We start from the raw sequence: 13,471 nt of genomic DNA, 5'->3' as shown, positions 1-13,471 counted from the left end.
ACGGCTGTTGGAGACGATACCAGCCTGGGCGGAGGGGCTTATGGAGCTGCTGCGAGAGGTCGCGCAGCACGGAGAGAAGCGGACGGAGGAGCCACAAAATAGACTGTGTTGGAGCTGTGGAGAACCGGGCCACGTGGCGAGGTGGTGCCGAGGCGAGCCCGGGAGACGGACCGGGTATGCGGGACAACGACATGGACAGCAGGGAGCCTGCTGGGCATGCGGCGCGATCGGACATTTAGCCAGAGAATGTCAAGAAGCTGTCGAGGACTGGAGAACAGCGGGAGAGGAGAGACGTGCGGGCGGTGGACAGGTGAGACTTTGTTGGACGTGCAGGTCGCCTGAACATTTAGCTAGAGACTGCACTAAGAGTGTGAACGCTGGAAGAGACACACAGCCGGGGGAGCAGCCTGAGCAACAAGCAGTGGAGCAGCGGAGCAGTACAGAGCCGATTGTTCTGGGCAGGAGAGTGACTGTTGAGCAGGCCCAGGCTAGCTGCTCTGCATGCCAGCCAGTGGTGGGGGAGATCGCCATCAGCGACGAGACCATCAGGATAATGGGAATCGTTTTGAACAGCCAGAGGGAGGTGAGCGACATCATCTGCAGAGCTGTTACAGTCGGGGGAGCGGCGCTCGTGTCCCCGGGGGAGCGAGAGGGGTCAACGCTGGAGGAGTCGGCCCAGCCAAGCCGCTGCACAGCCCCCACGGCTGCGCTGCAGAAAGTCGAGGTGGAGATCGACGCCGATGGTGTCCGCCCTGCTGTCCTCAACACGCCGCACCCTGGGGGAGCGGGACGGGAGGACAAGCGAGTGCAAGCGGTGGAGCCGACAGACGAGGAGAGGCACATGTCTCCTCACCCAATGTTGGGTGAGGAGTATGTAACGTGTCGGGTAATCCAAGTATTACCCGTAATGTGATGTGCAACATAAGTGTCTCAACGGTAGCTAGGAACTAATGTGTGTGGGTGTGTTCCTAGGGGAAACGGGGTATATAGGACCAGCGGCCGGGGTGCCGGGGGAGTCTAGCTATGGAGCGAGCTGAGACGGTTGCTGTGTGTGGAGCTAGCTGTGTGAGCTAGCTGCTAGGAGCTGAATGAGCCTGTGAATAAAGACCCTGTACCAACTACAACTCTCCGTTCCTTGACGTATCACCTAGGGATGCACCGATCCACTTTTTTCACTTCCGATCCGAATCCGATACCTGAATTTGGATATCTGCCGATACCGATATACAGTATAGGCAAAGATTTGGCCAATTAAAGATTTTTTTTTTTAATATACCTTGCAAAAAGCAGACAAAATTAAGAAAATATACAAGGCAAAGGAGGATACTATTATACATGGGCAAATTACAGCCCGCGCTAAAATTGCTGAAAAAAAAAAAAAAAAAAAAGGATTCCGATCCGATCCGATCCATGAATTAGTGCCAATATCGGCACCCGATACCGATATTGGATCGGATCGGCCCCATCCCTACTTAAAAGGGTTACGCCCCCCCACACTCTGCAACTTGAATGAGTCGCTTCTAGAAAGGCAATGGGACAGTCCTCCTGACCCTGACACCTTTCCACAGCTACCCACCTCAGAGCCCTCCTCCTCCTCTCTCGCTTGCCCCATAATTTACTAGGATCATAATTCAGGCCGGGCATTAGATACCAAGCAGGCCAGGCCGATATGGGCCGACACGCGTGCCGGCGCCCGAAAGGCGGCGGCGAAAAATTTGGGCCGTTTGAAGCCCGATTTGGGTCGTTTGAAGCCAGATTTGGGCCAGTTGAAGCCAGATTTGGGCCGGTTGAAGCCAGATTTGGGCCGTTTGAAGCCCAATTTGGGCCGAGTCCAATTTTACAATGAGATGCACCCACTTTAACCCTGAATAAAGTAATAAAACCACTAGTAAACCAGTAGGGCGGCGCCTGGCCTGCTGTTCAGTGAGTGGCCTGACTGCGGGCACCAAAAAAAATCAATAGGGTGCGGCGGCCCTGCATGTGTGAATAGTGAAAATCACTGCCTGAAAGCTCCTGGCATGTTTACAGTCATGTTAATTAATGTGCACTGTCCCTCAAATAAATAAATAAATAAATAAATAAATAAATAAATAAATACAAATACAAAATATGAGGTGATGATTATGTTATTTGATCCCATAGACACTCAACAATTGAGCCACGATAGCCTGATATTGCTGTTTGACATACTTCAGACTACACAAAATAATTGACATAAAAAGGTCTGTTTGAAGGCATTTATGTTTTTCTGACTCTGAGAAAGTGGGAAAAACGGTCAAATTCCCCAAAACTACTGTCGCTTATCTCTCTGAACTTTCTCTAACCAAAATCACACACATTTATGATCTATGAGATCTCATTTTAATAACTAATGTAATATGTGTTCACTTCCATTCACTGAGCCTCCACCTGAAACTGCTTGGAGCCCCACTTTGAAAACCTCTGGTCCTACCATAACCTACCATAGGTGGCGGTAATGCACAAAAGAAGAAGAAGAAGAAGAAGAAGAAGAAGAAGAAGAAGAAGAAGAAGAAGAAGAAGAAGAAGAAGAAGAAGAAGAAGAAGAAGAAGAAGAAGAAGAAGAAGAAGAAGAAGAAGAAGAAGAAGAACGCGAACCAGTGTTCAGCAGGATAATCTTCACACATGAGGACCACTTTCATCAGTGTTGAAGCGTAAATGCGAGCCCTAGAAGTAAAAAGCTTGTGCTAAGCTAATCCAGAACTACACACAGTGTCGCATAGGCTTCCCCGTCACGTCAGCACTCAGCCTGGACTGTTGTGTTGATGTGTGCGCTGCTGTGCAGTAACTGCCATTACCCATCGTGCACTGCGCGAGAGTTTAGCCTACTGTAGTAGATTATATATATATATTGTAAATCTATCGTGATATATCGTGATGGTCCTAAATGGTATAAACAGCAATACGTGTTTAACCAAATAATAAAATAAAGACACAACAAAGCACCAGTTTAGTGCACCGTCAATGAGAATAGTTACTCGGTGCATGACTCCTTCCGTGTCGCTTTACAATTTATCATTCATGTATTGGTTGTACTCTACCATAGGGGATACCTCGCGAACGGCAGGCTTGCTGTGGCGAGGCTATTCCTGTTATTATTTTTGGATAGCCTCCCGTAGGGGGGCTAATCTCACTGTTAAACTGCAAAGCGTTATTTAAACGGCATCAGAAACTAGGTCAAGTAGTAGGAACACTCCGCCCATTTTCAACCAGCTTTGTATCATTCATTAGAACATCAGTAGTATGCGTTGCCAGACGTACGATAATTATCGTATTTGTACGATAATTTCGACCTCTGTACGATGTACGATCAATAATCCCAAAATCCCCCAAATGTACGATAATTTCATCATTTTGTGACACTCAGTCGAATCCTACGTCTATCACTCTATCTGTTTATACAATCATCTCTTCAGACAACATATTTGCAGCCAATGCGTTCCTGTTGTTGCAACGCAGGCTGAGATCAAACAGAGCAAAGTTGTGATCTGGATTATGTAGGAGTAGTCTATAATAAGAGGGGGAAAATACAGCTAATGAATTCAAACCAAAAATGATCCAAGACATGGAATATTTTATAAATAGCAGATCAAGTTGCATAGTCTCTTCATAAATAATGTTTCTTTGAGAAGAACCTACCATGGGAAATGTATACACTGACTGTAGCGAACCAGAAACTGTTGAACATATACTTTTACACTGTAGGAAATACGAAACAGAAAGGAATACTATTGTAACGTATCGGTGGGGATAACACAAGCCACTCGCGTTGACTTCAATGTAAAATAGCAGTACCCAAAACATCTATAGAAAAATAACAGAATTAATTTCCTTTATAAATGACCCAAAGACACCATGACATGACAATATATTTCAACTCGGCCGGCCATAGAATGCGCAAGATACATCGACACGAGGTACTTGCCTTATATGAACACTGTATCCAGTTTCCACCAGGTTACATGCATCGTCCACATTGAAGGTGTCACGCCTATGCGCCTACCCTATCGCAGACCATTTTTTTTATTTATTTTTTATTGTTAGTGAAACTATAACAACACAGCAACTCTTCGGCATATCTCTATCAAATTAAACCGTTTTAAATAGTTTGTTTGAAGTGGTTTCGGCTTCTTGTACCGTCGTTTACTATGGTGGGTTTCCCCTAAAAAGGGGCGCGGCCTTGGAGCTGGGCGCTTGAAGACGCGATGCAGTTCTGGTCTATAGCTTAGTCCCACCCTTGATGACGGCCTTTCAGCCTGACTGTGGGGTCTGGGACACCCTAGTGAGGGTCTTTAATTTTAACTTTAATTCTTACTTTTGTCTATCACATTTTGATAATGTTACTGATTTTCATATGTATTCTTACTCTTGATCACACATGGTCACACGTCACCCATTTGATACATGGTATTTTATACCAAATTTGATCTATTCAAAGAACAACTTTAAGATTTGTCATCATCTATGGTCTCTAGTTGTTTTCATACATATTGTTTCCAACCAGTACTTTCAAGTATTCACCTGACCATGTAACCACAGCTGTAACCCATCCTGCTTGATTGCATTGGAATTAATTGTATCATGTGACCTGTATGTATTTAAGATGGCGTCTCACAGTCCTTTGCCAGTCTGATGAAGAGCTTTGCTCGAAACGTCACTTTTTTGGGTTGTTTGAAATAAAAAAACACAAACTAGGAGCCCTCGCAGTGTGCAAGCTTTTTATTCTTTTTTCAAATGTATTGGGCTTCACACAGAGCGTGTGACCTCTTCACTGAACATGTTCCTGCACAGAAATATTACAAACTGTATGTAAATCGTACAAAAACACACCAGTCCCAGCAGCAGTCGAATCGAATCGAATCGAATCTAAGAGTAGCAGTAGCATTCTGTAACTGAACTCTGGTGCAGTTGTTGTTAGCATATTTTGCGAGGTTAACAAACACGTATTACATTGTGGCAGATGGTACACCAGAATCAGAATCAGAATCAGCTTTATTGGCCAAGTATGTACACATACAAAGGAATTTGGCTCTGGGTTTCTTTGCTCTCATAGTACACACATACAGACACACATACATACACATACACACACACATACACACATACACAAATACACACATACAGAGGAAAAAGAAAGAAAGGTATATGCACAAGTCAAAAAAGAGGCAGGCAAAAATGGTACATTTAGACATAAGCAGAGATTTACAGTAAGTAGTTTCTTCTGATAACAGGATCTCCACTGTAGCTTTAGAAATGACCCTGCTACAGCCCTTTGATGGCCCACAAAAATGGGGAGTGTTGGCAGATCACTTGCGGCCCACCTGCAGTACCTCCACGGCCCACAGTTTGCGAATCACTGGCCTAGCGCCAGAATCCCCGCTCACAGTTGACCGTGCTGAAGCCGGGAAGAGTGACGCGTCCCCTCTCGAGGTCCATTTTGGAGCCCGTGTTGACCCGCCGGACCAGCCTCTTCTCGTACAGGATCGGGTGGGACGGGTGGGCACCCAGTGGGCAGGCGGCCTCAAAGTAACCCCCGTGGTAGTGGCACAGGTCACTCTGCCTCGTGGAGGGGATGTATTCATACACGTGCACCTGCTCGCACAGCGTCATCATCAGGTGGATCCCCATGAAGCCAGATGAGGGTACATCGTGCTGGATGCTCTCCTGAGTGTTCTGCTGAATCATGTCCCAGAGTTGCCACAAATAGCTGGGGTGAAGGAGGTAAAAGGGCTGGGCAGGATGGAGCCTCCGGCGCTCCACGTACGGACCAAACAGGTTAAAGTCTGGACGAGCATACCACTCGTGTAAGTTGACGGGGTAACGTGCAGGGTCCCATGCCACCAGAGTCACATTTTTGTAGAGGGAGCTTGTCTTGAATCCATGCTCAGGTTTGGCCAAAATCCGTGAGTTGAATAGTCGAATAGTGGTTTTGGTCCCCACGTCTTTCTCATATCCCTCTGTAGGAGCAGTATTGAACCGCAAAACTGCATCATGGGTATCGATCTCTTTGCCCAGTCCTGAGTGCAGGATGGCTCCAGCTGAGGCCACCACAGCACAAGTCTTGAAGGCGCTGTGGTTCTGCTGCCGCCTGTAGAGTTGGTCCAGGGGGAGGGGCGGCACCAGCCCAGCCCAGCCCAGCGAGGAGAACGGCTCCTCTGATCCATCCAGTGTCCTCAGCCGGGCCTGACCCTTCAGTTGACACAGCAGGATGGAGGTTGGACCGGGCTCCGACTCAGCGAGGCCTACCCTCCCGACCTGTAGTTCGGGCAGGGCACCCACACTTTCCAGGTTGGAGGATGACCAGGCGGCAAAGCTCGGGAAGTACGGGTAGAGGAGGGCCAGGAAGAGCAGAAGCAAGGCCAGCATTACCACGATCGCAGGTTTCCGACGCCCCCGCATACTGCACGTCAGAAAAGTTCAGAAGAGTCACACACCATGGTCAAATCTCAAATGAATGTGCGCCGAGCCAAAACAGTTCTGCCCACATAGAGAAGGTCTTCCCAAAAGACACAATACAATGTCATCACTGATGACATCACTGATGACATCACTGATGACGTCATTGCTCAAGTGACATCACATCATTCGGTAATTAGGGCAATTACGAGGCTCTTTAGGCTATACATGAGGGCAGAATTCAAAATACTGTCAAAAGTCGTTTGAAGAAAAAATGTGGGAACAGTAGGGTTTAATTAGTTTGACAGTTTTTGCAGTTTTGCGGTCTTTAGGCTGGCTTTACACGGTGAAACTTGCACGCAACTTTAGTTGCATGAAACTTAGGTGAAACCAAGTTGCAAATGAATTGCATGGTATAAATCCTTCTGCAACTCACTTGAAACTTCTGTGAAACTCAGCCGCAACAGTTGCAAAGCGCTCAACTTTGTGGAACTAGTTTCATGCAACAGCCAATCAAAATGCTGAGAACCAGTCAGCTGATCACATAGGCTCTGGCTGTCTGAATCAGTGCGCAGTCTCAGAAGACATCTATATGTCAATATCCATTTATAGTCATAGCGCCCCCTACTGGCAACACAGAAAGTGGTTTGTAACTCGGCCGGACATGGTCCCACGCGCACCAAAATCCACATGTTTGATGAGCATCCCAGCCTGAAGACATCTAGTTGACCATTTGGAGTTATCGGCAGAGCGCCCCCTACTGGCCACACAGGAAGTTGGAGTAACTCCATTGTAGATTGTCCAATCTGCTCCAAACTTGTCATGCATGATAAGTGTCCATGCCTCAAGCCATCTATGTGTCAATATCCATTTATAGTCATAGCGCCCCCTACTGGCAACACAGAAAGTGGTTTGTAACTTGGCCCTACATGCTCACACGTGCACCAAACTTCACATGTTTGATGAGCATCCCAGAGCATTGAATGTATTCTGATCCATGCGGAGCCAGGATCTACATGGGTTAAAAATAATAATATTAACATGTTGTGAAGTATAGTGATCACATAACTGTTCAATGCTATGCTATATATGTTTTAATGATAATCAGTTATCTATATATGAAGCTACAATTTCATACTGTTGTCACAAGGTGGCAACAACGAGCTATTTATTTATTTATTTTCCTTGAATCAATCAATAAATTTGAGAAAAATAATAACAATGCACTCACCGGAGGCTCATTGGATCAAGCTCCTTGAAAAGAGTGTGAAACGATCCACTGGTATGTCTTTTAAGTAGCCAGTCCTTCACCCACATACGTTTAACTTTTTTTTCATCTTGTGTTTTTTCCTCCTCCTCCTCCAACATATCCATGAGTATTAATGCACTAATAGCTCTCTTCCTATTCTCGGGGCCCGGGACAGCCATATTTTATCTAACAAAGTAGCTAGCTAGCTAGCCAACCAGCCAGCCAGTGCCAGAAGAAAAACTGATACAACACCTCCGAGTCCGAATTGATATTTTCCAGCGAGAAAACGATATGAAATACGATACAAAGATGCAGAATGACAATTCTCACTTGAAAAAAGAAGAAAACCATACAATAGATGAAAAATGACCAATCTAGCTAGCTAGTTTTGCTGGAAGAAACTGCCAAGTTGCACGAGACTTGATTATTTTTTAATTGCTTTGTGTAACTGTGAAGTTGCATGGAAATTGGGTTGCATGCAACTTGCAACCTGCAACTAGTTGCGTGCAAGTTTCATCGTGTAAAGCCAGCCTTAGACTTCATAATTGGCCATAGGCCATATATGCCTGATTTGTTATGAATTTTCAAAGTTTGAAACTTTAGACGGTCGCTGTAGCGCCACCATGAGGACGATTGGCGCCAAATTCGAACTTCCTGGGAGAAGAAGAAGAAGAAGAATACAGGCAAATACAATAAGTGGCCCTGCCGCTTCGCTGGCCCGGCCACTAACTAGGGTTGCAAATATATTATTATTTTTCCTCTCCAGAAAAAGTGCACAGACATACAGACAGTCACACACACAAGTTACTTGCCTCCTTGCTGTTGTGAAGGAGTGGATGAGGTACTGAGAGAGCTGATGTTAGATGCACTGGAGAGGGAGGCTGAGTGACTAGTAGCCACTTGGGGAGCTTGTGTCTTCTCTGTCCTAGGGTGCAGCTGAACCCTTGCTTCCTAAAACACAATAAAACACTATCATATGTTAACACTCATTCTAGGGCTAGAAATATTTCTTCATCTCCAGAAAGGTGTACAAACAGACAGACACACGTTACTTGCCTCCTTGCTGTTGTAGAGTCGATGAGGTACTGCGAGAGCTGATGTTAAGGCTGAGCGATTTATAGATGACATCATCAGTGATGTCACAAAACTGATGACATCACTGATGACATCATCAGTGATGTCACAATGCACAATTGCTCAAGTGACATCACTGATGACATCAGTTATGACATCATCATAAGTGTTTGTTTTTTCCCAGGATGGTGAGGGCATGTCCTACCGTTCCCCAGGATGGCGAAGGCATCGGTGCTGTCGGCTAATACATGAGAGCAGAATTCAAAATATTGTCAAAAGTTAAATTTTTGAGATAGCATTCTGAAATAGCCAAGTCATTATACATATCTTTAGGCTACTAAATATATTTGGATATCATATGATATCAAAATATAGCCTAAAGAGCCTCCAGGAACCTTAATTCAAATTGGGTTCTTTGAGGAACCATATTCATACTGCGTAAAAAGTAAAGGTTCTTGCAGGCACCTCTGAGAGCATTGAGGAGCATTGAGGAACTTCAGAGTTCTTGGGGGAACCCCTAGGTTCTTGGAGTAACCTAGAGGTTCCTCAAGGAACTTGTAGTTTTTACAGTGTACTACGTATATAGAATAAGTGTGGAGAAAAGTGTCTATTTTAAATACGTATATGAGGGAATGTACATTTACAGTAGCTACTATATACAATAAGTGTGGTGTAAAACTGCATCATGGGTATCGATCTCTTTGCCCAGTCCTGAGTGCAGGATGGCTCCAGCTGAGGTCACCACAGCACAAGTCTTGAAGGCGCTGTGGTTCTGCCGCCCGGCGTAGAGTTGGTCCAAGGGGAGGGGCGGCACCAGCCCAGCCCAGCGAGGAGAACGGCTCCTCTGATCCATCCAGTGTCCTCAGCCGGGCCTGACCCTTCAGTTGACACAGCAGCTCCTTGGAGGATGACCAGGCGGCAAAGCTCTGGAAGTGCAGGTAGAGGAGGGCCAGGAAGAGCAGAAGCAAGGCCAGCATTACCACGATCGCAGGTATCCGACGCCACCGCATACTGCACGTCAGAAGAGTTCAGAAGAGTCACACACCATGGTCAAATCTCAAATGAATGTGCGCCGAGCCAAATAGTCCATGGGCCAAACACCAAAATTTCACATATCGGTACCACTCAAGTGGGCAAATTCTAATCATGATTTTTGAACATGTATATATCCATAGATGATATTTTAGTATGATAGCCTTTCCAGAATGGTAGCTTTCTCATGGTTATCAGCTCATGAAGTTAGCCAGCCCCTACAATAATTTGGATTCTAGGTGCTGATGCATATCCTATTCTAGGCTCTTTTTAGGACCTTTACTCATGTTTGATGAGAATATCTTTGATAGAATTTTAAAGGGTAGCTTCCTAGCTTTCATTTAACCTCAGTTGTGTGTCTCTCTGACAAATACAGAGGTCACAGGAGCTCCTCAAACTGTCAGTGACATTCGTTTTTCCACAATTTTCGTCTAAACTATAGTTTTATTTCAGCACTGTGGCATCTAGGAACATCAGAGATACAAACAACAAACACTGGAATACTCACAGGACTATAAGGATTCAGAAAAGGTATCATGTGCCCATACTATCCCATCGTGAGGGGTGAATGTGGCCCTTAAGGTAGAAGAATGACTTCTCAAGGGAAATGAGCCAGAGCCCTAAATGTAACATATCGGTACCAGCCAGGTGGGCAAATTTTACTTGTGATTTTTTAAAATTTATATACATCCCTAGATTATGTTTTTATATGATAGACCTTGATGACTGGTAGCTTATTAGTGCTTATCCCCTCTTAAATTATGGACTGCTGTCGTTCAAAACTAGGAAAGTGCCCTCCCTGGAAATCATCTTTCTTTCATTATCCGTTGCCTAGGGTGTGTCTGGACTACTGTTAATATTACATAGATATAGGCAAACTATCCTATGATATTGTACATACTATACTATACTATACTATACTATACTATACTATACTAGATATACTATGCTTGTCTACTAAAGTGGCACATTTCTCAGTCAAAAACAGAGTAAATTGACACGTTTCTCAGTCAAAAATAGTTTTATTTGTGTTACATTATATGAACAGCCACATTCAAAATGTTTCCAGTCTTTCAGGACAATATTAGGACAATCTACCCTTCCTGAGACACCATGCCACCCACGAGGGCAACACCATCATCGTCATTCACATCTGAGTGTGCTGGTTGGCACATTTTTGTAGTTTGCACAGGTTTGTGCACTTCAGACCATTATTGAGACCTGTGCACTCTGGTGGTTTGCACGACCTCACACACTTGCATAGAGCAACTGCAAAACGGTCTGGTGCTGGGGAACCGCACATCCACTGGATTTCAAGCTGCCCCTCATCGTCTGTGGTCCACCCATGGCCCTTGGGGCTTGGTACAGATGGCTGGGTTTGAAGAGACCGTCTACAGATTGCAGTCTGATCATTTGCATGAATGGAATGCATTAATAGCCAATCCTTAAATGGTGGAAGCTGGCTGGACTCGACCTCCCCACGTCTGGTGCAGAAAAGTTGGTATCGGAGGAGGTTGACATCTGTAATGTGTGTAGAGGGTACATATACATAATACATGTGGCACATGATTTCCAGCAGCTTCTTGAAGAGCACATTAGAGACATCCCAAGCACGGCCGAGCTCAAGGAAGGCTTCTTGATATGTCCTGTCTGTTCAGGGTGCCCACTTTTCCGTGTCCTGCAAATACGCTGACAGTGTTGCAGCCAGTGAACATGTGCATGCCAATCAAGGCGCCAGCAATACTATCGCCGCGTGATTTGCATAGTTTGGTGATGTCCTGGAACATTGTCTTGTTCTGTGTTCCACATTTTTGGTACATTGGGCATGGGATGTCCTTGCTCCAACCCAGAGTCAGTAGCAGGACATCTGTGTCTGCCATGATGATCACTGCCTTGAAGCCAGACTCTGCTACATGGAGAGCATGCATTAGCATGCAGGTGACAGCTTCTTCCTGAGAGGATTTGAGCTGTGTTACCTCCTCCCATTGGTTCTTGTTGATTTTGAAGCAGACTACTTCACAGGTAACATATAAGGCCTTGTCTTGTAGTTTCTATCTGTGTTTGGGTCCTTTCCATTCCTCAAACAAGAATTTGATCAGACTGACTTTGCTAGCAGCGCTGTAGAGCAGTTTCCTCCACTGCTGGATGTTGTGGCTGGAATCATGCAGGTTAGCTACATCTGGCGGGGCAACAGTTGCAGTTGACAAGCTGACAAACTCATATTGATCTGGACTGAGTGGATTCACAAAGGAGTTTCCCATGATATCAACAATGGACTGTACTTTAAGGACCATAGGTGGACCACAGATGATGAGGGGCAGCTTGAAATCCAGTGGATGCACGGTTCCCCAGCACCAGGTGCCGTCTTGCAGTTGCTCTCCTGCAAGTGTGTGAGGTCATGCAAACCACCAGAGTGCACATGTCTCAATAACGGTCTGAAATGCACAAACCTGTGCAAACTACAAGCATGTGCCAACCAACACAGTGAAGAAGAGCTTGCTGCACAGCTGACAGACTCAGATGTGAATGACGATGATTGTGTTGCCCTCGTGGATGACATGGTCTCAGGAAGGGTAGATTGTCCTAATATTGTGTTGAAAGACTGGAAACATTTTGAATGTAGCTGTACATATACCGTAACACAAATAAAACAATTTTTGACTGAAAAGCGTGCCAATTTAGTAGACAATTAAGTATAGCATATATATCTATCTAGTATAGTATAGTATGGTATGGTATGTATAGTATCATAGGATAGCATGCCTATATCTAGACATGTCATATTAACAGTTAGTAGTCCAGACACCCCAGGGAGAGGATATAATGAAAGATGATTTCCCATAATTCCCATAAGTCCATAATTTAAGAGGGGTGGTTAAGCACTAATAAGCTACCATGGTCATCAAGGTCTATCATATAAAAAGATAATCTAGGGATGAATAGGAATTTAAAAAAATCACAAGTAGAATTTCTCCACCCGGATGGTACCGATATCTTACATTTTGGGTTCTGTCCCATTTCCCTCGAGAAGGCATTCTTCTACCAAATTCAAAGGGCCAAATTCACCTCTCACGATGGGATAGTATGGGTTCATTATACCTTTTCTGAATCCTATTAGTCCTATATGAGTATTCCAGTGTTTGTTGTTTGTGTCTCTGATGTTCCTAGATATCACAGTGCTGAAATAAAGACTATAATTTAGGCGAAAACTGTGGAAAAATGAATGTCACTGACACTTTGAAGAGCCCATGTGAGCTCTTTATTTGTCAGACAGACACACAACTGAGCTCAAATGAAAGCTAAGAAGCTACCGTTTACAATGTTGTCAAACATGTTATCATAGAACATGGTTAAAGGTCCTGAGCCTAAAATAGGTTATGGATCAGCACCTAGAATCGAATTTATTGTAGGGGTTTGCTAACTTCATGAGCCGATAACTGTGACAAAGCTGCCATTCTGCAAAGGCTATCATACTAAAATATCATCTATGGATATATACCTGTTCAAAGATCATGATTAGAATTTGTCCACTTGAATGGTACCGATATGTGTAATTTTTGTGTTTGGCCCATGGACTAAATAGGGGAAAATAAGAAAATGTCCAATAAATATGAAAAGCTACTCCTGTGGAAAGGCTATCATATATTAATTTACTTATATTGACCCTATAAACAATTTAGTATAGGTAAAGTTTTGCCCACC

The 13,471-nt window shown here is 44.7% G+C and overlaps 1 pseudogene across 1 annotated transcript; it reads right to left on the bottom strand.

Moving 5' to 3' along the window:
* Positions 1-5,379: 5,379 nt before the first annotated feature.
* On the bottom strand, positions 5,380-6,417 carry LOC310800106 (beta-galactoside alpha-2,6-sialyltransferase 2 pseudogene; annotated as a pseudogene). Its single transcript has one exon. The product of its transcript is annotated as a beta-galactoside alpha-2,6-sialyltransferase 2 pseudogene (transcript).
* Between the last annotated feature and the right edge of the window lie 7,054 nt (positions 6,418-13,471).

The sequence above is a fragment of the Poromitra crassiceps genome (assembly GCF_964638095.1).
Source record: "Poromitra crassiceps genome assembly, chromosome: 29".
Classification (NCBI taxonomy): Eukaryota; Metazoa; Chordata; class Actinopteri; order Beryciformes; family Melamphaidae; genus Poromitra; species Poromitra crassiceps.
This window is presented reverse-complemented; position numbering and strand designations above follow the sequence as displayed.